We start from the raw sequence: 25,416 nt of genomic DNA, 5'->3' as shown, positions 1-25,416 counted from the left end.
GTAGCACTAAATATCTACTGCTGGACAACTTAACTGGCGTAGTGGTAACAAATCATACACACAAACCTTCCTCGTGATTCAGCCTGTCTTTTAGTGAAAACCGTATCAAAATCCTATCTTGCGATTAGCCTTCACAAACAGACAGAAAAACGTACCGGGGAACTTAAGTTTATGACATGTATAACGGGGTGTTGGACAATTCATGTTACACGCTTCTAGAGGCCGTAGAGGGGACTTACTATATCACGTTTTACGTAGAAATCCATGTCCAAAAACGCCATCCATCGACGCTTTAGAGCATCCAAGCTATAGGCGCCGGGAACTATAAATGTATGTATATACAGAATGATACCGTGATAATGTTACAAACTTTCTAGGATAGTGGAAAATGAAAAATGTATGAATTTGAGGTAAAGGTCCCTGAACCGGAATCAAACGAGTCAAAAATTATAAGCGAAAACTGTTCTAATACCTCTGACAGAAGCCAAAAATCTCGAGTAAACACGAGCTCTAAAACGCATACCTGAGGAGCTATGAGCACTTGTTCATCTTTATTACTGTGAAACACATGAACAAGTGCTCATAGCTCTTAAGGTATGCATTTTTGAGCCCATTTTCACTAGACAGTTTTTCTTATTTTGATCCATACTACCACCTCTGAAAGATGTCTACCCTACAATCTTAGGAACAGCAGTACCAATACATGTGTTCCACTGTCAAAGGAATCACAAGGTTTTTTGTTTATAACATTCGATTCGTCCGTTTCCGGTACAGGGACCCTTACGTCAAACTGATACATTTATCCTTTTTCATCACCCGAGAACCTCCTTAACATCATCACGGAATCACCCTGTATATAGTGGTGGTGGTTAGTGTTTAACGTCCCGTTGGCAACGAGGTCATTAGAGACGGAGCGCAAGCTCGGGTTAGGGAAGGATTAGGAAGGAAATCGGCCGTGCCCTTTCAAAGGAACCATCCCGGCATTTGCCTGAAACGATTTAGGGAAATCACGGAAAACCTAAATCAGGATGGCCGGAGACGGGATTGAACCGTCGTCCTCCCGAATGCGAGTCCAGTGTGCTAACCACTGCGCCGCCTCGCTCGGTACCCTGTATATAGCGTACATCCATTTACAGGCGCCAACACCTATAACTTCGACACTCCGTAGCGTCACTGGAGAACGTTTGTAGTAGGGCAGGGGCTGCGCCAGGGGATTTCGTTAGTGCAGGTTGCCTACATCAGGGGCAGGTATGCACGCAGGGGTAGGTATGCACTCAGGGGCAAACCCATTGCTCTCCTTTGATTAGCAGGTCATTACCCTATTGTTCTTCTTTGATTGACAGGTCCTTAACCTATTGTTCTGCTAAATGGATCCTTTCTTTTGATCGACAAATCCTTAACATATTGTTTCCCCCCCTCCTCTGGAAACCTCCAATTCACCTCCTCCTCCTCACTGCTACAGGTTGCTTTCAGGTCTGAGTTACTGGAATAGCCCACTCACACTTTTATCAGTTTGAATGACTATTTAATTAAATTGATCAATTATTAGCCTCTCCCCTCTAGTAACTGTGGTCCCCCCCTCACCCACTCCCCTTCCATCTCCTCCTCTACCTGGAAATTGGTGGCTCTGCATTGGAGAGGAAGGATCTCACGAAGGGAAATTCAGGGGTATATTGTTTATTTATAACAAATTCAGTTTACGGGGGTTGGATTTCTCTTGCTCATCATTCTCTGCTGTGTAAAAAGATGCTGGTCTTGTAAGAAATAATTAAATCGATCTCCCTTCTTTTTATTCTTAACGTGCAAGGAATACTATCATGAAACACGTATCACACATAATTACACAGTTAAAAATCTTTCGATCGTAAAGCATGCTCCACCCGTCATCCCCTGTCCACTCAACCACACAGAACACCACCGCACACACTTCCAGAGTCTGGATGCACCAGTGACCCAATGAAGTGATGACGTGGCCATCAGCCAATGAACCATGTGCAGGTGTCATTTCAGGTCCCACAAAGATGGGGTGGCGACATCCTTTTCATACTTGACACATGAGGAATACCTGTCAAAAGACTTGTGTACCTAGGCACCATTGCTGGCGCGATGATGCATGGCCTTTATACCTGCACTCCAGTGAGATGTTCGCAAAGTGGATCACCCTTGCAGATGTGGCTAAAGAATGTCAGTGTTATACTGATGTCACAGGTCTATGTAAATGAGAGCCAAGTCGCCCTTCTGAACACGCTATTGTAATCTGTTGCAATGTTTCCCAGAATAGCACAGGGTGCATTGTTCCTACTGACTCTAATGGGACCCGTGAGACGCGTCGGCCGCGCGTACATGTTTACCTGCCCAGTGAGGCTGACGCATCACCGCCAGATGTGTGTGTAGCATGGCTGGAATTTTCGGTGTCCTACAGCTATTGGTCTGCAGATGTCCTAATACCACAATGTTGGATGAGGGACAGCACCATGCCAGAGATGGATAGTCTGCTTCTGGTGATCTGTACAAAATAGTTTTGTCACTGAAAGTCTTGTCTGCAGAAAAAATGGCAGACAGCACTTCTACACCAGCAGCATCAGTAATTCGGCAGGTAAATTCAGTAAGAGCCAATCAGAATGCTCCATTCATTCACAAGACATCCTTTGTGCTGGGACGTAGGAGCCTATACAGACTGGTTCGAACAAGATGGGGGGCAAGTTGTCTACGGAAACTTCTGAGTAAAGGTGATGTCTTCTTTGTTCAGGTGTTCAAAGACAATTTGAAGCAAACCATCCATCTCTGGCATGATGCTGTCCCTCATCCGACATTGTGGTATTAGGACATCTCCAGACGGGTAACTGTAGGACACTGAAAATTCCAGCCACACTATGGACACACTTGTGGCGAAGCATCAGCCTCGCTGGGCAGGTAAACACGTGCGCATGGCTGCGCGTTTCGTCTATCCCATTAGGATCGCTGGAAACAATGCACCCTATGCTAATCTGGGAAGCATTGCAACCGATTTCTATAGCATGTTCAGAGGAGAGACTTGGCTTTTATTTACATAGACCTGTGATGTCAGTATAATATTGAGAACCTGTTAACCGCATCTGCAAGGGTGATCCGCTATGCGAACATCTTGCTGGACCGCTGGTACAAAGGCCATGCGTTATCACGCCAGCAACGGTGCCTATGTAGACATGTGCTTCGACAGATATTTCTCAAGTGTCAAGTATAAAAGGGATGTCACTGCCTTGTCCTTGTGGGACCCGAACTGACACCTGCATGTGGTTCAGTGGCTAATGGCTGCATCGTCACTTCGCGGGGCTGCCGGTGAATCCAGATGCTGGCAGCATGTGCGGTGGTGTTCTGTGTGATTGAGTGGACAGGGGACGACAGGCGGTCGAAAGAGTGTAATTATGAGTGATGTGTGTTTCATTATGGTATTCCTTCTGTGACTGGAATAAAAAGAAGGGTGATCGATTTTATTACTTCTTACAAGATCTGCACCTTTCCACACAGCAGAGAATGATGAGCAAGAGAAATGCAACCCCTGCAAACTGAATTTTGTATAAATAAACAATATACTCTTGAATTTCCCTTCGTGAGATCCTTCTTCTCCACTGCAGAGCTGCCAATTTCCAGGTAGAAGAGGGGAGGGAGAGAGGGAAGGGGAGCTGGGGAGGAGGTGGTGGAGTTACTAGAGGGGAGGGGTAATTTATTTGATCAATTTAATTAAATAGTCATTCAGACTGATAAGAGTGAGAGGGGGCTATTCAAATAACTCAGACCTGAAAGTGTACCTGCAGCAGCAAGGGGAAGGGGGTCAGTTGGAGGTCCCCTGAGGAGTAGGGGGAGGGGAGGGGGCGAGGGAACAATAGGTTAAGGACCTGTCAATCAAAAGGAAGGATCCTTTCAGCAGAACAATTGGTTAATGACCTGTCAATCAAAGGAGAACAATAGGTTTGCCCCTGAGTGCATACATTCCCCTGATGTAGGCAACCCATACTAACAAAATGCCCTGGCTCCACCCCTGTCCTACTACTAACGTTTCCGGACATTGGTTCCTATATAAAACTTGATCTACCAAGTCTCCTCTACAAGCTCTAGAAATGTCTAACATGAATAGTGAAACACCATGTAGACATTTATAGATTACAGTCAAGCTTCCCTTCAATCTGGAATGTGGTGGTTGTTTAATTTACTGCTTTTCCACCAGATACTGCCTAGATACTGCCTCCTTTGTAGCTGACTAGCTCATAGCTCTTATCATTGCCATGAGATATCACCTCAAACATCACTTAAATATGGAACAGATAACAATATGTATATACACTTCCGTTACTATAATTATAAATTACACACACAACCCTTCCTTGTGAATCTACCTATTAGCGAAAACTCTATCAAAATCTGTACCGTGATTTCTTAAATTAGCCTTCACATTTAGACAGAAAAATGCGGTGCGGTACTTCAATCGATGTCCATGAAAAGCCCCTCGCAAAATGTTAGTTGGGAGTGGGGGCTTGGTGCTCGGTTCCTATTTGAGCTAGGAACATGATGTAAAAAGTTTTCAGTTTAGCCCGAATCAGTGGCCATTTGTATAGCCATTGAAACTTCTGTCTTACTATAGCTATGTTAGAGTATATTAAGCAAGTTTTGAACGAACAACGAACTTGTAGTGACGCCCAGGCAAGTTGTGTAAATCAATTATTCCTTTTGCAAAAGATTATAGTTGAGCTGAAATTAATGCAACTGATGGTATAATTTGTACGTGCTTCATTCGGGTTTTACGTACAAAGTGTGCAACTTTACTTCCGCCGTTTTTCCCCCAGTATTTGAGGTTTAATGAAACAAATTGGTTACACATGTATCACTCAAAGTATTTTCCATCGCTGGCCACTACTTTCTCTCATCTTTCGGGCAGTGTACGAATCCCGCGTCGAAAAAGTTGTTCATCTTTTGAAGCGATTCACGAATCGTTCCAATTTGTGACTTCTTCATGAGATCGGAAGTGTTGGTAGCCAGGTCGTGCGCCATTGATCTAAACAGGTGATAGTCAGAGGGAGCAATGTCTGGAGAATACGGCGGGTGGGGTAGGACTTCCCATTTTAACGTTTCCAAGTACGTTTTGACCTCTTTTGCAACGCGGGGTCGAGCGTTGTCGTGCTGCAAAATCACTTTATCGTGCCTCTCGCTGTATTGCGGCCGTTTGTCTTTTAATGCTCTGCTGAAACGCATTGACTGCGTTCGATAACGGGCACCTGTGATTGTTTCACTTGGTTTTAACACCTCATAGTACACGACTCCGAGCTGGTTCCACCAAATGCAGAATATGATCTTGGAGCCGTGAATTTTCGATTTGGCCGTCGTCGCAGTAGCATGGTCGGGGATTAGTGGAACTTTGGCTCTGAGCACTATGGGACTCAACTGCTGAGGTCATTAGTCCCCTAGAACTTAGAGCTAGTTAAACCTAACTAACCTAAGGACATCACAAACATCCATGCCCGAGGCAGGATTCGAACCTGCGACCGTAGCGGTCTTGCGGTTCCAGACTGCAGCGCCTTTAACCGCACGGCCACTTCGGCCGGCAGTGGAACTTTCCTCGACTTTTTCTCAATAGCGGATTCCTGCACTTAATATGGCTTAAAGGAGATACCCTGTGCGTTTCAAAGTCAGAAAAACGTCGAAGTATTCGCACACAGATTTTTCTGCGAGCCCATTGTTCTAAAGAAGTGACAGGCAGAAGCAACTGCCTGATGACTAAGTGGCTGCAGAGGTGGACGTGACGGCACAGGTTTCAAGTAGCAGGCCAGCCCGCCAACGCCATTATGCGGTCGCAGGCGTGACGCAACGCAAATGACTCGTCCAGAGGAAGGCACGCCTCAGCTGACTGTTCTCAAATCCGCTCTTCTCTTTCGACAACAGCTTCTGTTTTGGGCATCAAGTTACTCATGGCTGCATTCTTGTATGACATATTCTCAGCATTCTGCAGAAGGGTCCATAGTTGTGGAAATAACCTTCCGAAAAAAAGAGCATTAACAGAAATTTAAAGTCGAGCAGTGTGCGATGGAAGAGGGGGAACACCGGTGGCGCTATGTTACTACCATGGCGGCCATTTTGGAAGCCGCTACCTTGGATGCAACTCGTAATTTCCGAATGTAAAAGGGTCCTTGTGGCATATCCAGCAGACATGAAATAACACGAGTAGAACATTGCTACCTTTATTTAAGGTGAAAGATGACATTAATTTTTTTATTTTATTGATTTATTCTCCACAGTTGCAGCCTATTATCTGAGAAGATAAAATAGGCTTCACAAATCACATTTTTTAGATCTGACACTTAACCTTTTTAGTAACACTACTCCCACTACTACAAAACTACAATAAAACCCTTAAACAGTTACCCAACTACTATTAGCACAACAAAATCTGTTCCGTTTTTTTTCATTTTATTTTGGTGGATTAAACTTGTGGGTGGTTGTTATCACTGCTGAATCCGCCCTCATATTACCTCGGTCGACAGCTTTTGTCTGCTGGATTCGTTGAGCGTCGTACAGAGCCTTAGCAGCGTTCCACTATCACAAGTAACTCCACTATTCACTGTTTCGTTTTAGAGCCCATACTTGTATGGTCATTTGCTCCAACTCAATGTAAATTCTTGAGAAACCGTTTCATTCGGTGGTCGCCGACTTCAATTGTCTTCTCTCCGTCTGCAAAGTATGTTGTCGAGCCGGGACAGCGGCATGCTGACGTGTGATTGATGCCTTGTGAAGTCTTCCTTAATCTCCTGGATACTGCGGCTGCAGAATTGTCCAAGATGTGCCAGGTTGACTCGCTCCTCAGTGCTGCATTGGGACCCAACATCCTTAATGCCTGACGGCAACTACCCGCCGCATCTTCGCAGAACGCGCACTCCCACAACGGATTTTCTGACGTACCCAAATTGCCACAGGTGCAACTTTAACTCATCTTTCCTTTGATTTCATATACATACGTATACATACATATATACTATGACCAGTCAGGTTATGTATCAGTCCACTCGACGGGTTACGAAATCTCATTTTTAGTCTCTCGCTCATGTTAGACAGCAATTCGTCTGCTCTCCTACATGCGCCTGAATTTTCCCATTCATTTTGCCAAAGTTGTATTATGCGATCTTTTATTAACTTTTTCGTATTGGCCTAAGTTCTAAGCATCCTTAGAACTTCAATTTTATTGCCTTTCTTTGACCAACAAAGGGCTCCCCTTTTCCTAAAGTCCAACGGGCAAATTCCTTGAATTACTAACACAACATCATTCATGGTGGTGCAATAGGTCCCCATTAATCTTAGTAGCACTCCTTCTTGAACACTTCTAACTACTGGGGCTTTGTTCGCTAAATGCCATCTGTCCCGCTCGTGGTCTAGTGGCTGGCGTTGCTACCTCTGGATCACGGGGTCCCGAGTTCGATTCCCGGCCGGGTTGGGGATTTTCTCTGCCCGGGGACTGGGTTTTTGTGTTGTCCTCATCATTTTATCGTCATCCTCATGATTCGTGACAGTGGCTAGATTGGACTTTTTACGGGCTCTGATGACCGCGCAGTTGAGCGCCCCACAAACCAAACATCACATCTATAGATGCTATCTATGAGCCAAAAAGCTCGCACCATATCCTACGACGATTGATACTAATATAGATTGGTGCTTTGCACTGATTGTTGTTAAGGGAAGCCGAAATTGCCTATTTGCAATGGTTATAATTTTATTGGTCACGTTTGAACCTTTTCTACCTGTTTCCTTTGTTGTTGTTGTTGTGGTCTTCAGTCCTGAGACTGGTTTGATGCAGCTCTCCATGCTACTCTATCCTGTGCAAGCTTCTTCATCTCCCAGTACCTACTGCAACCTACATCCTTCTGAATCTGCTTAGTGTATTCATCTCTTGGTCTCCCCTATGATTTTTACCCTCCACGCTGCCCTCCAATACTAAATTGGTGATCCCTTGATGCCTCAGAACATGTCCTACCAACCGATCCCTTCTTCTGGTCAAGTTGTGCCACAAACTTCTCTTCTCCCCAATCCTATTCAATACTTCCTCATTAGTTATGTGATCTACCCTTCTACTCTTCAGCATTCTTCTGTAGCACCACATTTCGAAAGCTTCTATTCTCTTCTTGTCCAAACTATTTATCGTCCATGTTTCACTTCCATACATGGTTACACTCCATACAAATACTTTCAGAAATAACTTCCTGACACTTAAATCTATACTCGATGTTAACAAATTTCTCTTCTTCAGAAACGCTTTCCTTGCCATTGCCAGTCTACATTTTATATCCTCTCTACTTCGTCCATCATCAGTTATTTTGCTCCCCAAATAGCAAAACTCCTTTACTACTTTAATTGTCTCATTTCCTAATCTAATACCCCCAGCATCACCCGACTTAACTCGACTACATTCCATTATCCTCGTTTTGCTTTTGTTGATGTTCATCTTATATCCTCCCTTCAAGACACCATCCATTCCGTTCAACTGCTCTTCCAAGTCCTTTGCTGTCTCTGACAGAATTACAATGTCATCGGCGAACCTCAAAGTTTTTATTTCTTCTCCATGGATTTTAATACCTACTCCAAATTTTTCTTTTGTTTCCTTTACTGCTTGCTCAATATAGAGATTGAATAACATCGGGGAGAGGCTACAACCCTGTCTTACTCCCTTCCCAACCACTGCTTCCCTTACATGTCCCTCAACTCTTATAACTGCCATCTGGTTTCTGTACAAATTGTAAATAGCCTTTCGCTCCCTGTATTTTACCCCTGCCACCTTTAGAATTTGAAAGAGAGTATTCCAGTCAACATTGTCAAAAGCTTTCTCTAAGTCTACAAATGCTAGAAACGTAGGTTTGCCTTTCCTTAATCTTTCTTCTAAGATAAGTTGTAAGGTCAGCATTGCCTCACGTGTTCCAGTATTTCTACGGAATCCAAACTGATCTTCCCCGAGGTCGGCTTCTACTAGTTTTTCCATTCGTCCGTAAAGAATTCGTGTTAGTACTTTGCAGCTGTGGCTTATTAAACTAATAGCTCGGTAATTTTCACATCTGTCAACACCTGCTTTCTTTGGGATTGGAATTATCATATTCTTCTTGAAGTCTGAGGGTATTTCGCCTGTTTCAGACATCTTGCTCACCAGATGGTAGAGTTTTGCCAGGACTGACTCTCCCAAGGCCATCAGTAGTTCCAATGGAGTGTTGTCTACTCCGGGGGCCTTGTTTCGACTCAGGTCCTTCAGTGCTCTGTCAAACTCTTCACGCAGTATCGTATCTCCCATTTCATCTTCATCTACATCCTCTTCCATTTCCATAATATTGTCCTCAAGTGCATCGCCCTTGTATAGACCCTCTATATACTCCTTCCACCTTTCTGCTTTCCCTTCTTTGTTTAGAACTGGGTTTCCATCTGAGCTCTTGATGTTCATACATGTGGTTCTCTTATCTCCAAAGGTCTCTTTAATTTTCCTGTAGGCAGTATCTATCTTACCCCTAGTGAGATAAGCCTCTACATCCTTACATTTGTCCTCTAGCCATCCCTGCTTAGCCATTTTGCACTTCCTGTCGATCTCATTTTTGAAACGATTGTATTCCTTTTTGCCTGCTTCATTTACTGCATTTTTATATTTTCTCCTTTCATCAATTAAATTCAATATTTCTTGTGTTACCCAAGGATTTCTACTAACCCTCTTTTTTTTACCTACTTGATCGTCTGCTGCCTTCACTACTTCATCCCTCAGAGCTACCCATTCTTCTTCTACTGTATTTCTTTCCCCCATTCCTTTCAATTGTTCCCTTATGCTCTCCCTGAAACTCTCTAGAACCTCTAGTTCTTTCAGTTTATCCAGGTCCCATCTCCTTAAATGCCCACCTTTTTGCAGTTTCTTCAGTTTTAATCTACAGGTCATAACCAATAGATTGTGGTCAGAGTCCACATCTGCCCCTGGAAATGTCTTACAATTTAAAACCTGGTTCCTAAATCTCTGTCTTACCATTATATAATCTATCTGATACCTTTTAGTATCTCCAGGGTTCTTCCATGTATACAACCTTCTATCATGATTCTTAAACCAAGTGTTAGCTATGATTAAGTTGTGCTCTGTGCAAAATTCTATCAGGCGGCTTCCTCTTTCATTTCTTAGCCCCAATCCATATTCACCTACTACGTTTCCTTCTCTCCCTTTTCCTACACTAGAATTCCAGTCACCCATGACTATTAAATTTTCGTCTCCCTTCACTATCTGAATAATTTCTTTTATTTCATCATACATTTCTTCAATTTCTTCGTCATCTGCAGAGCTAGTTGGCATATAAACTTGTACTACTGTAGTAGGTGTGGGCTTCGTATCTATCTTGGCCACAATAATGCGTTCACTATGCTGTTTGTAGTAGCTTACCCGCATTCCTATTTTCCTATTCATTATTAAACCTACTCCAGCATTACCCCTATTTGACTTTGTGTTTATAACCCTGTAGTCACCTGACCAGAAGTCTTGTTCCTCCTGCCACCGAACTTCACTAATTCCCACTATATCTAACTTTAACCTATCCATTTCCCTTTTTAAATTTTCAAACCTACCTGCCCGATTAAGGGATCTGACATTCCACGCTCCGATCCGTAGAACGCCAGTTTTCTTTCTCCTGATAACGACATCCTCTTGAGTAGTCCCCGCCCGGAGATCCGAATGGGGGACTATTTTACCTCCGGAATATTTTACCCAAGAGGACGCCATCATCATTTAATCATACAGTAAAGCTGCATGCCCTCGGGAAAAATTACGGCCGTAGTTTCCCCTTGCTTTCAGCCGTTCGCAGTACCAGCACAGCAAGGCCGTTTTGGTTATTGTTATAAGGCCAGATCAGTCAATCATCCAGACTGTTGCCCTTGCAACTACTGAAAAGGCTGCTGCCCCTCTTCAGGAACCACACGTTTGTCTGGCCTCTCAACAGATACCCCTCCGTTGTGGTTGTACCTACGGTACGGCTATATGTATCGCTGAGGCACGCAAGCCTCCCCACCAACGGCAAGGTCCATGGTTCATGGGGGTATGATGTGCAAAACTGGCAGCTATTACTTGATGTGTTACCACAAGTGGAACGCAGTGAGATCGTCCAGATACCAGGCGAGAGAAGGAGCAGTGCTATCGTAGAGGATTTCAACCATCGCCACCTAGGTGGACCACTCATTACTCACGAAGCAGTGGTGAAACTTCTCGCGTAATTCCATGAAACTGGCTGTGTCGCAGACAAACTGAGAGCTGCACAGCGATGGATGATGCAACATCATCCGCTGCCCTAGTTATTCAGTAACAGTTCAGAGTGCGGTACCCATCGGGTCAGCAGTAAATAAATAATGTAAATAAATGTTGTGTGACTAGGGCCTCCCGACGGGTAGACCGTTGTCCAGGTGCAAGTCTTTCGATTTGGCGCCACTTCGGCGACTTGCGCGTCGATGGGGATGAAATGATGATGATTAGGACAACACAACACCTAATCCCTGAGCGGAGAAAATCTCTGACACAGCCGAGAATCGAACCCGGGCCCTTAGGACTGACATTCTGTCGCGCTGACCACTCAGCTACCGGGGGCGGACAACAATAGAATTTTGAAAACACACAAATGGCACCTTTAGAAAAAGCTTGTTACATCACCCCTTCGACGACTGTCCAGATCATTAGATTTAGTTTGCAGACTGGATGATACGCAAACTAGACGAAAACAGTTGTTTCCCCAAATACCGTTTATGGGTGAGGCTAATTTCTTTCCCCTGAAGATAGCTGACACATTGAAAGTGATGGATTGGTATGGAATATGGGGTTCTCGTATTGCTGGGCCCATCTCCAGTGTGAGTACACTAGCAGCGGCTCGTTACCTGCAGTTGTTATTCGAAGATGTGCTGCTGCCGTTGGTGTGTGAAAACAGGACATTTCTAAAACTGAGAATGTTGGTAACACTTAGAAAAACAAATGAAACTCTGTATTAAAAATATGGGAGGTACAGTAATGTGTAACCGTAAACAGTGAACTGAAAGTGAACTGTAAGGTGTCCACCTGGTTGCCAGATGAGAAAAAGCAGTTTAGAAGTTACCTGTAACTACCTTTCCATTTCATAAAAAAAGTTAAGGAACTGTTCAAAAAATGGTTCAAATGACTCTGAGCACAATGGGACTTAACTTCTGAGGTCATCAGTCCCCTAGAACTTAGAACTACTTAAACCTAACTAACCTAAGAACATCACACACATCCATGCCCGAGGCAGGATTCTAACGTGCGACCGTAGCGGTCACGCGGTTCCAGACTGTAGCGCCTAGAACCGCTCTGCCACTCCGGCCGGCTAAGGAACTGTTTTAAATCTATAACCTAGATGTGAAACCGTAACCTATGCGTAAAAATGGACAAATCGTGTAATATTTCAGGATACCCACAGAAAATGCCTTGTAAAAAAGGCGAAGCGCGTCTGGGTGCATAAATAAAAATAAAAATTTCGATGTGCAGCATGCAAAAAAAGCATTTTCTTTGAAACAACTGCAATTTATACTTCTAATTTTCTTTCAGCTCTATGGTGCTCCACCTCATTACAGTCTACCTGCCCAGATATACCTGAATATCCGGTTTCAACAGTGTTGGATAGCCCGTAGAGGTCCGGCGTAATTGCCACCTGGTACCCCGGTCTATTAGATTTCTACCTGTGCGGACATGGGAAGGCAATTGTGTATACTGCGAAAATCAGTTAAAGCCCATGAAGGTTCGGCTTGTGCTAACGGCAGGTCCGTTTCCACAGCATTTTCCCACACTTGAGAATTTTCATTTGGCGCCGCATCCCTCTCCCTTTGACCCCTCCTCCCTTTTTCCTGGTATACTTTCACCTGTATTTGGTTTTCGCCGCTAATCGTGGTACGCACTGCATACAAACCTTTTATTCTGGCGTCTCTGTCGCCCCTGAGAGCTTGGCCCCCTAGCGACGACTAGTACCGCTTGTGCCTTAAACCGGTTGTGATTAACAGCAGCAGCTTTCACGTCGTTTGGAAGGAAGAAACATCAGTCATAACTCTCGAATTACAAAGAAATGCTCAAATGAATGGCACCATACAAAGAAATGCTCAAATGAATGGCACCATAGACTGCCCCCCCCCCCCCCCGCTCCCATCTCATACTACTTTAAATTTATGTTTATCCACCTGTTTTTGTTTTAGACTGATGTTCGGCATGTAGTTACAATTTTGATTTCGCGGTGTGGGGTTAGATTCTGTTCAGATAAATGCTGCTCAAGAGGTAATTTTCATGCGATGCCCAGTATTAACAGAAAACGACTATTTGTTTCCCATAACAAACAGAATGCGTGTTACAGTAGAATTTTACGTTGCCATTCCATAGAGAAGTCCAAAATTTGTCTCGTGCATTACTCAGTTTAACGATATATCGTCTAGTACTCGCTGTCTTCCTTGTCCGACTTGCCTTGTCACGTGTGCCTCTACCCCATGCTCCCCTCTTTGGTACCACCCCGCCATGTAACAGCACTACCCATTCGCTGTTGGAGTACTTCAGCGTCAAGTTTTACTGCTCCTTTTAACACATACCCTTAAACTGCATATCGTACTAGATTAATCTGGAGCCACTCCACTCAATGCGCACATAAAATTACACTTAAATTTTTTAAAATTCTTTGTAACGATAACAAATCGGCCTTTTCCATTGAAACTGGGCGTTGCATAAAACTAGTGATAACACAGGCCAACGAAAAATTATTTTTAAAAAACTTTTTTTACTTTGATAGGTGATCTTCATAAATTTTTATGAGCTGAACCCAAATCTAGCCTTAGTTTTTTGTATCACCCACAGATTTCGAACAATATGCTTTTTGAAACTCCCTGGCAGATTAAAACTGTATGCCGGACCGAGACTCGAACTCGGGACCTTTACCTTTCGCAGGAGAACTTCCGTAAAGTTTGGAAGGTAGGAGACGAGATACTGGCAGAAGTAAAGCTGTGAGGACGGAGAGTGAGTCGTGCTTGGGTAGCTTAGTTGGTAGAGCACTCGCCCGCGAAAGGCAAAGGTCCCGAGTTCGAGTCTCGGTCGGGCACACAGTTTTAATCTGCCAGGAAGTTTCATATCAGCGCACACTCCGCTGCAGAGTGAAAATCTCATTCTGGAATATGCTTTTTATTACATAGTACAAAAATCGTATGCTCTACGGTAAACGGTGAACTTAATGAAACGCTTTGTTACAGCATAAGCATGGTTTGTATTTACAGTGCCGCGCGGCGTGGCCGCGCGGTTTGAGGCATCATGTCACGAACTGCGCGGCCACTCCCGCCGGAGGTTCCAGTCCTCCCTCGGGCATGGGTGTATTTATTGTTCTTAGAATAAATTAGTTTAAGTAGTGTGTAAGTCTAGGGACCGATGTCCTAAGCAGTTTGGTCCATTAGGAATTCACACACATTTGAACATTTTTGTATTTACAGTAAGCTATTGAAAACAATAATATATGTTAATAGAAGCTTCACTTGTCAGCTGGAATTGGTTTGTATTTTCCTTCTCTTTTTCCATTTAAGCTTCTTGTGTAGCTTTTTCTACGACGAGTCGCTTGCTGAACTTCTCGCCGGCCGATGTGGCCGTTCGGTTCTAGGCGCTACAGTCTGGAGCCGAGCGACCGCTACGGTTGCAGGTTCGAATCCTGCCTCGGGCATGGATGTGTGTGATGTCCTTAGGTTAGTTAAGTTTAATTAGTTCTAAGTTCTAGGCGACTGATGACCTCAGAAGTTAAGTCCCATAGTGCTCAGAGCCATTTGAGCCATTTTGTCCAGGAAGTAATCAAGATGACTGTTCAAAAAGTGAAGTAGTTAAGTAGCAACCATCGGAATGATTTCTTGGCTCCCTCCATATCATAGGAATAGCAAATGTAAAGGCTTTTTAGTCCTTTTTGGACCATTTTCTCTGATCTTCAAAAATGGCTCTGAGCACTATGGGACTCAACATCTGTGGTCATCAGTCCCCTAGAACTTAGAACTACTTAATCCTAACTAACCTAAGGACATCACACACATCCATGCCCGAGGCAGGATTCGAACCTGCGACCGTAGCGGTCACGCGGTTCCAGACTGACGCGCCTGGAACCGCACGGTCACACCGGCCGGCTCTCTGATCTTCAACACACACATAACTTACCTCATGCGGCGCCCAAGATTTATCTTGATCACTAAGTTTAGATACAAAGTATGATAGATAAACCTTTTTCACGAAGTCTGTAATGTTTCTTTGGTGTTTTTTAATCACAAATTCACCACAAATATAACAAAAACTATCAGCGGAGTTTTTACTACCACGATTAGACATTGTACTGAGCACATGCACAGGAAACGGTAAAGTGACGTTAGGTTGACAGTAAATAAAACGCCATCTGTTCACACAGAAATAGAATCTACTTTTTTTCGCCATCAAATTTTTTTCAACAGTGCTACCAACGTCATCAACATTCATTACACCTCCTTTTTAAATTATTTTAACTACATAAAAAATTATTCAATTCTTTAAAAAATCGCCTAATTTAATAAATTTAACTGTAAAATGTGAAGAAATGGTGGGTGATACAGTTTTTTTTTTAAGTGTCATATTTGGATTTCCCGCCCTAAAATACATAAGATAAGTTATTTTCAGCAAAAAAGTTTTTCCGTCGTTGGCCTGTGTAATCAATGTTTGTTCGGACTGTATCCCTCTGCACAATATAAAAAAACAAATTCCATACATCTGGCGAAACACCAGAGGATATTTGTCTGACGGCTCTTAGGAGAGAGACAACGGGAGAGAGAGAGAGAGAGACAGAGAGAGAGAGAGAGAGAAAGTGGATGAGAGTGGAGCACAAAAGAATTACTGCACATTTGCCTCTGTTTGCACTGTGGCGGCTAAATATGTTTCTAGATTCTTCATATTCTGTCGAAGAGGTTTTTATGAAACAAATAAAATACGTATCCAAAATGGAACTGCAGCATGCAGACCCAAGTAATCAGTCCATTTTAGAATCTGACCGGTATGAGTGTTAACGTGTCAGTACAGTATCGATTGAGCCGTGAACTCGGAGCTCAACTTTGAAAGTCGCTGAGAAGGGGAATGTAAAACACGTAAGCGGCAGGCACGCGAAGCTATGTAACGACAAAGTGGTCACCTCTATCAACTGCATCAAACTAGCCTTCGAACAGAAGGCTGTAGCAACAATATGGCTCCTCATAAATTTTTATGCACATGTTTGTGACTTGAAGACGGTCGTATGGCCGAAAGTAGTTGTCTGTGAATAAATATACATTGCAACTACTTTTGATGGTTCCATGATCCTTTAAGAATTAATGTGGTTTGAAAACTTTTAATGTACGCGGATACGGATAAAAGACTTTCGGATGTGGTGCACGTAACCTATTCAGGAAGTTAACGATAACTGTTTACAACATACCACAGTGGAGTAAGGGAAGTCGAGATGAACAATTTGATATAGAACATTTGTGGGCCAACAAGCCGGGAAACAATTTAATAGTGGTCAACAAAAGCCAACTGATCTACAGCACATGCCCGTCGCGTGAGATTCTGAATATCTTCTCGCCTCCTTAAGCTACCAGTTTAAGTCGGTCAGATACTTAATTTTTTTATTTCGTTAACGTTACTAATTTAAACGTTCCCGCGAATGTAAAAAAAGGATAGAAACCTTTTTAAAATGTTATGAAAAAATTACAATCCTATCTAAATTTAGTCCTTACAAGCACAGTAGTCCCGTTGTAAGAGGGTGAAAAAAAAACAACGATTTAATCGTTAATTTTACACTGCTAAAATTCACAAAATTGTAAGGTAAAATTTATACAAACGTCACTTTTACAGTTTCTAAATGAAAGAACAAGTTGAGTTTAATATTCAAGGACGATTTTAGCGAGATAGAGGAATGAACTTCAAACGGTTAACCGTCCAAGCCGGTGGCGTAACAGGGCGAGAGGATACTCAAAATGTGGCGCAGGACGCATGCCCTGTAGCTTAGGCGGCTTTTTTAGGTCAGTTTGAGATTTGCTATCGGCTTGATAGACCACAAGGATCCTATATCAAACAGTTAGTCTCTGTTTCCTCTACACCACTGGGTTACGTTGTAAACAGTTATCATTTACCCTTCGTGTTTTATCCGAGATCTCTCGTTACAGCAAATGCAAGTGAACTATGGGTGTCATTAAATCGGCCGATGAAGAAAAAATAACTGAATAGAAAACAAATATCCGACAAGGAATTAAAGAACTTGCGCAAGCAGGCGATGTATATCTACTTTATTTTTTGCTGTGTTCGAGCAGTTTCGCCTGAAATAAATCTGGCATAACTGCGCTGGGAAAGGATGGTGTCACGTGTATTGAGCTGACGGTAGTGGGGTGGGAGGGGTGTCACGTGTATTGAGCTGAGGATGGGGAGGGGTGGTCTGCCTGTCGGAAAAAGCCACAAAGGTCACCCGCTGTGCTCAGGTAGTTTTCCATTTGCAGCTTCCCCCTTTGTCATCTGCGACATCACGTGTACAGCCCTGCAGTCAGCCTCTTGTGTGGAGTTTGTTCCTGAACGTCGTTCCGCCCCAGGGTGAAAATACTCCTCGATTCTTCCCGTTCAGATATCTGAGGAAATATCACTCCTACACCAAAATTTTTAGGGAAGAGTCCTTGCAACAAATATCTACATTTTTTGCGTTATTCATCGATTGCTGCTTCTGGGACAACGAAGGGCTTTCTTTTCTGCGCCCACTGATGTTCCTAGTAACTTTTGAGCTCACTCCACAATAGTTTTTTTCAGATCTTGCAGATCACTGTTCCGTAGTTTCACAAACCACGGTTTAATGACGCTTGTACCATTTCAGTTGTTTCTTTCCAATTACGTTTACGATGTCCCAGACCTTTTCTATGAGATTAAGAGTGGGTGATTTAGATGGCCAGTAGAGGTACAATAGGTTCCCTGCGTGTTCTTCAAAACAGAAACATTTTTGGGAAGTCCTGTGAACTCGTCTCTTGTCTTCCTGGAACACAGGAGTGTCTGCTGAATATTAATTAACCATTTAACATGTCGTAGTAAAGACAACACAGGATCACCTAGAATGTTGAAATAAACGCCCTGAGTTATATATATATATATATATATATATATATATATATATATATATATATATATATATGTGTGTGTGTGTGTGTGTGTGTGTGTGTGTGGTTTTTTCTTTCGGACATGTCCAAAAGAACAGGCACCACATAATTAAGGCGAGAGGACGGCCAATGATCTCAAAATGGCTCTGAGCACTATGGGACTCAACTGCTGAGGTCATAAGTCCGCTAGAACGTTCTAAGTTCTACTTAAACCTAACTAACCTAAGGACATCACACACATCCATGCCCGAGGCAGGATTCGAACCTGCGACCGTGGCGGTCGCGCGGTTCCAGACTGTAGCGCCTAGAGCCGTTCGCCCACTGCGGCCGGCTGCCAATGATCTCGTCAGTGCGAATGCACACCAGTCTCGAACTCTTACGGGAATCGGCGAAATGAAAAGAGTAGTGAGGATAATGGACAAGGGGCGCTAGGTTAGTAGCGTGTGGAAAAGTTGAGGTTTTGGCTCTGAGGAGAGGCGTGCTGCAATCACCACTGTGTGGTCACAGCATATGCCTAGTAAGCAGCAGACCCAGGTACGAATCCAAATTTTCAACTGCCCCCACTAATTTCAATCAACGTCCGCTCACAGCCAATGTCTGTAATTAATTCCTTCGTATACTGACTCATGTTTATGCCAACCTGATAATGTGCCCCCTAGAATAAGTGTCCCCAGGTTCGAAATCACCTCCAAAATATCACAGAATCACCTCCATCCAGGACTACACCCACCACACAGTGGTATAAACATCTAACTGGGCCGTCAGTGGGCTCGATGCCTTGCATCATTTGAAAAGAGGAAAAATCGCCACTCATCTGACCACACCACACGGCTGCAGTCTGCTAATGTCCATTTTCTGTTATTTCACCCTTTTAAGCGAGAGGTGTCTGATTTCAAACAACTTTAATGACGCGTAATCGTGTGCGCGTCGATAGACACTTGCCTGTCTCAAAGATCTGTTGTCACGTAGCTGTCCGCTGGGATAGGACAACACCGGATCGAAGCTGTGAATTATGAGTTTGCATGTCGTCCGGGCTTTGACGGAAGTGAGCCTGTACGGAATCTTGGCGGCAGAATCGGATCGCGAAACCACGTGTTTGGCAGACGAAATGTTATTCTTTTCTCTGTGTTCTTGCCGTCCGCTTCATGCTGTGATGTCGACGTGCCGATTCTACCGCGTTCAGTCGTTGGTCTTGTGATAATGAATTGGATATAATCATCCCACTTCGTTCTGGTTTATGGTGAGATAGTTGCTGTCTCGCACGCTTGTGCTGCATTTACGTGATGTTACGTTGTGTGGTTTTCACGTTTCTTTCTGTGGTACAATTTTTCAGTCAAGGTTAACGTGGGAAATGCAAGGTCTTTGTTCGTCCACACAACCTTTGAGAACATGTGGGATCAATATCCAGTTTTATTTCAGTCGTTTCTAGTTGCTTAGTTTATGAAACTCATCAAATAATATTTCGGAGGTTAATGCAAATTTGTGATGATTTTCTTTTGTCTGTTGTATATGGATGGTAATGTAAAGAACCATTGTCCGTAGAAATGGATGTGTATATGGAATAAGTGACGTTGCATCCAGTTAGCGAACACAATATTTATTAACATAATTTAGGAGACTTTCGAGTTTATTTTATTCACCCTGATCAGTGTTCAGAGTAACCAACAACGCGTTGCATACTTCCACGTGTGCTCATATTAGAACTATGTTCTCGAATGTATAACATTCACTTTAATTGAATTTAAAGCTGTGAAGTAGTAAACTGCTTGCCATATTTATTCTATAATTGTCTTCATTTGTATCTTTTGTTTTCTCTGTGGCCAAAGAGCGGCGTACTATGCCGCTGATGGCCTACATGTGACGGGTATAAAAATAACAATAAAGAAAAAAAAATAAACTGCTTTAACCAAAGATGGGAGTTTTATTAAATAAAGTTTTAAGCCGTACAGGTAAGTTTGTGACAGTGTTGGACTCTGAGACGGGAGCCAGCAAGAATGGAGATATCGAGATAATTTCTGCCATTACTCTATTTCACGTTTTTTCCACTTTGTTGGTCGTTGTAGGATACAGAGAGCGAAAGAATTTGCGTAGCGCGAATTGCAGCTATAAGACGCAATTCACAGACATGTATAGTGACTAGCTGCATGAGGTCTACGGTAAGGATTACAGACTCAGTTTTGTCATGGCTAAATCTTGTTAAACGTTCCTTAAAATTATTCCGTTGATCTACCCAGAAGTTCTTGCCTCTACAAAACTAAAACAAAGCTTGTCAAATTTTATTTATTCAGGTATGTCAAATTTTACACTGTCCAGTTACAACAAAATGACCATCTCTGGCCGGCCGCTGTGGCCGAACGGTTCAGTTCGGATCCGCGCTGCTGCTACGGTCTCAGCTTCAAACCCTGCCTCGGGCATGGATATGTGTGACATCCTTAGGTTAGTTAGGTTTAAGCAGTTCTAAGTCTAGGGGACTGAAGACCTCAGATGTTAAGTGCCATAGTGCGTAGAGCCATTTGAACCATTTTTTTTACCACCTGTCAAAACCCTTCGTAACCACCTTTTGCAGCGCGGACGCTGCGAGGCTTACAGGAGTAGAGTTCTGGACGGTACCGACAGAGGTGTGGAGCCATGTCAACTCTGATGCCAAGGCCAGGTGTGGCAGATTTCTCGGTTGAGGATCCATGGCGAGAGCAGTCCGGTCGTGCTGATTCATCCTTGTGCTCTTTGACCCGTGCACGTACTCAATGAGCTGTGTAACGCGTTGCAGTGTCCTGTTGATAGATGCCAAAGTGGCGTGGGAAGAGAACTGCATGTACGGGTCGATATGATCCCCAAGGATAGATGCATACCTTTGTTGGTATCTTGTATCTTCAAGACTGACAGGATCACCCAGGGAATGCAGCGAAAAAATTCCCCAGACTATAACGCTTCCTTCTCTGTCCTGGATGCTTCTAACCCTTGTAGCAATGTGTTTGCTTTCGGAAGTTTCACGCCACACATCAACGGCCATCTGTCTGATGGAGCGTAAAACGTGATTCGTCTGAAAAGGCCACCTGTCGCCACTCTGTGGACATCCAGCTGCGGTACTGACCTGCAAATTCCTGCCTTCGTGCCCGATAAACAGCAGTTAGCATGGCTGCATGAACCAAGCGCCTGACGCGGAGGCCCATACGCAGCAACGTTCGCTGAACGGCCGTTGAGGAGACATTGTGGGTAGCCCCTTCAGTCATCAGGGTGCTCTCTTTTTGCCCGTACACAGCTCCGAAGCCATAGTTCACCTCTGTCATCTATAACATATAACACGTCAGCCTCAGTTGCAAATAGAACCAATCTTTACCTAGGTTTCAGCCAAAATAATTTGGCCTTCTTCAGAAGCTATGGACACTAAACTATTCTATTCTATCGCTTGCGCCTTGTTCCGCGGGGTCGGCCATGGTTAACCGCATTTGACACGTTAATTTTAAGGGGTGGCCGGATGCCCTTCCTGCCTCCACCCCGAACCCCCTGGGACGGAATTAGTGTACCCCAGCTGTCTGCGTCGAGTGTAAATCGTGAAAAATTGTCAATGTGTTTCAAATGTCTGTGAGTCGTGTAACTGAGGCGGTACGTGGGGACAGGCCCGGTATTCACATAGGAGTATGTGGAAAACCGCCTAAAAACCACATCCAGGATGGCCGGCACACCGGCTGTCGTTAATTCGCCGGGCGGATTCGATCCGGGGCCGGCGCGCCTACCCGAGTTCAGGAAGCAGCGCGTTAGCACTTTTTTCTTTTTGTCCTCCTCATTTTGTTCGTTGATAGTTGTGTTTGGTCGTTGCGGACGTCACATGACATCCCTTCAAGTTCGTTTGTTGATCCTTCCACTCAGTTTATTACAGAGGCCAACCGGCTCTCTGATCGAACACGCTGAGCTACCGTGCCAGCAACGCTCTCGGCTATCCTGGCGGGTCTATGAACACTAAACTATTGCATGCCAAAGTGTGGCCATGTCAAGTGTAAAACTATAGCACCGTAGTACCCGGTCGTAATTCTACATTACTTAGCTGAAGAAAAACAGCAGGCCACACACAGGTCGGTAGACGGCGAGAGCTGCGCCGGAACTAATCGCAGCGAGCAGCTATCTACCGAGCACCGCTGATGGTATTGCGCAGGACGTTATGTCACCTTCCGTGCCGATTCCACACGGTTTCCTCGATGTTTATCATTCCCATTCACAAGCCTCGGGATACCGCGCCTTGACGTTACTCAACAGCGATACAAAGATACCTGGTTTTTGGCAGCGCGGTTTAAACGGACAGCTCGGTACGTGGTTCCCCCCGATCAAACTTCTTTGTGAGGTACCAATAAGATCCGCACTGCCCTCTGCCATTATCGGGACATAATCGCTCTTGCTCGCGCTCATCGTATGCCATCCTCCGATGGTGCCGTCATTCTGCTATGACACGATACGAAGACAGATGCTCTTGCACTGACCCATCGTGTGTGCACGACCTGACCATAGCTCCTTTAAGGTGGCGGTGAGAGAGGGACGTGAGCTGTGCCCTGGCACGATTCGCCATAGCCTGGAGCTGTGGCGAATACGGCATCGTAGTGCGCTCTTGGGGAATGGTGAAATAGAATTCCTGAGTCTGTCGCCGCCACGCTGCAACCTCCCTCTGTAACCAATCAAGGCCTTGTGAGAGCAGGCTTTGCACAGAGCACCCACCATGACAGGGCAGACTGATAGGCATCACAGCGTCGACGACAGGCTGCCCAAGTGGTCTCGATGAGCTGCCGGTAGTCGGCTGAAGTAAGGTGTATCGTGTTCAGTTTCCATTGTCCATGGCAGCGCCACACCCTTTGGCGGCAGAGATTAATGGCACAGATATATGCGTCATTGTCAGAGAACGCAGTGGGACAGACTTCAACAACCTGCATCCCACTGACAGTATGGCGGGAGATGTAAACACGATCGAGTCAGCTGGAAGAATGGCTAGGTAAATGTGTAAACCCTGGACGATCGCCATTAACATGCCCCCAAGAATCCACTAGTCTGAGGTGCTGGAGAGTGAGGTGGTAGTTGGTCTTTGGGTGCCTGGGTGCAGTTGAAATGGTCTCCCATGATCAATGCATCCTGCCACCCGGGAAGAGAGGCGTGACTCTCTGAGAAGAAGATGGAACGTTCACGGAGCGACCCGAACCAGAGGGCGCATGGACATTGACGATCCTGACGCCACTAAACGTGACAGCTATACCTCTGTCATCAGGGAGATAGGAAACTGCATCAGCGAGGAAACCGTTACGTAAGAGGATCGCCACCCCACTACCAGTAGGGGAAGCATGAGAGACATGCACTGTAAAACGATGGGAACACAGAAAGTTGCAACATGCACCTCCTGAAGGACAACTACGTCCGCGGCATACAGCATGTCATGGAGCAAAGGCAGTTTTGACATTGACCGTGGCTATGCGATAAGTCTGCAAAGCTGCCATCACCATGGGGACAGGCGATTCAAAAGCAGGGAAACACAGGGAACTCCCTGTCAGGTTCGCACGCAAGGGAACATCACTGTGACGGGGAGGGAGCCGATCCCATCAAGGGAGGTCCATCGTTTTGTACACCTCCAGAATGTCCATCCTCAGTATCGACGTCGTCCGCCCAGGAGACAGACGTGTCACTGGAGTGGTTCAGAGGAACATTATCAGAGGTGCGCCCACAGGTAGCGTCAGATACAGCAAAGGAGGCAACCGCGTCACAGGCTGGCGGGAGGAGAACGGTGTCCGGAAGTGAACGCTGATTGGAGATGGAGGCACGGAAGGACTGCGCGTCGTCAGGTGTCAGGGCGGCAGAGGACAGCGCACCGTCAGTAGCAGGGTCGTCATCATGTGCACACATCCGATGGACGCAGTCATCAGAAGCGGTACGGCTTTGTCTCTTCCGTCTCCTCGACGACCGTTGCTTCCTAACATGCTGTTCCCTGTCGGATGGTGGGTGGCTATCGTTCGACACGTGGCCACATGGCAGAAAGGCAGAGATAGGTACAGCTGCATGATCAACAGCCACGGGGTCGGGACGGACAGCTTGTGCCTGCTGACGGTCGTCATTCATTTGTATTGCCTCCGACGGGGGTGTATGATAGACACGCGAAACGTCCATCGATTCGTCGATAGGAGCTGACACGGGTACCGAGTTAATCAGAGGGAGTGTAGCAGGCAGCACCGCTACAGACGCGTGACACAGTGTGCGCCGCAGTAGGAGCCACGTCTCCGATCGGCGTCTGAACCAGTCTACGTCGGAGACATTCAGAACGCACGTGACCTTCCTGCCCACATCCTGCAAAGATGCGCGGCTGGCTATCGTACATGACGACAGCCCTGCAGCCAGCAATACAGACACACACACACACACACACACTTGCTCGCGCTCTCATGTACACAAAGGGAAAAAGAGTGAGGAAACATAAAATAGCTGAAAAATCTAGGAAAGGAAGACAAGATACTCCAAATACACAGTTATACCATCATAACTATTGCAGTTCTTGTGGTAAACATCTTAATTCATTCCCATATCATCAGTGATGTGTTTCAAATGTTCAAATGTGTGTGAATTCCTATGAGACCAACCTGCTTAGGTCATCGGTCCCTCGACTTACATACTACTTAAACTAACCTATGCTAACAAGGGAACCTCACCATCGCACCCCCCTCAGATTTAATTATAGGTTGGCACAGTGGATAGGAACTTTAAAAAAATAAGCAAAATATACAAACTGAGTAGTCCATGCGTAATATAGGCAACATCAAGGAGCGTGTAAGCTTAGGAGCGCCGTGGTCCCGTGGTTAGCGTGAGCAACTGCGGTGCGAGAGGGCTTTGGTTCAAGTCTTCCCTCAGATGAAAAGTTTAATTTTTTATTTTCAGTTTACGTGACAAACTCTTATGTTTTCATCACTTTTTGGGAGTGATTATCACATCCACAAGAAAACTTAAATCGCGCAAGGTAGAAGAATCCTTTTACCCATTCGCCAAGTGGGTCGACAATATATTCCTGTCATGTGACGCACATGCCGTCACCAGTGGCGTATAGAATATATCAGACGTGTTTTCCTGTGAGGAATCGGTTGACCTATGACCTTGCGATCAAATGTTTTCGGTTCCCATTGGAGAGGCACGTCCTTTCGTCTACTAATCGGACGGTTTTGCGGTGCGGTCACAAAACACAAACACTAAACTTATTACAGTGAACAGAGACGTCAATCAACGAACGGACAGATCATAACTATGCTA

The 25,416-nt window shown here is 44.8% G+C and overlaps 1 long non-coding RNA gene across 1 annotated transcript in view; it reads right to left on the bottom strand.

Moving 5' to 3' along the window:
* The window catches only part of LOC126470289 (uncharacterized), a 76,325-nt gene extending 54,997 nt beyond the window's left edge, over window positions 1-21,328 (bottom strand). Inside the window, exon 1 of the long non-coding RNA XR_007586162.1 lies at window positions 21,245-21,328. This is a non-coding gene — a long non-coding RNA (uncharacterized LOC126470289). The remainder of the gene's footprint in view (window positions 1-21,244) is intronic.
* Between the last annotated feature and the right edge of the window lie 4,088 nt (window positions 21,329-25,416).

The sequence above is a fragment of the Schistocerca serialis genome, chromosome 3 (assembly GCF_023864345.2).
Source record: "Schistocerca serialis cubense isolate TAMUIC-IGC-003099 chromosome 3, iqSchSeri2.2, whole genome shotgun sequence".
Lineage (NCBI taxonomy): Eukaryota > Metazoa > Arthropoda > Insecta > Orthoptera > Acrididae > Schistocerca > Schistocerca serialis.
This window is presented reverse-complemented; position numbering and strand designations above follow the sequence as displayed.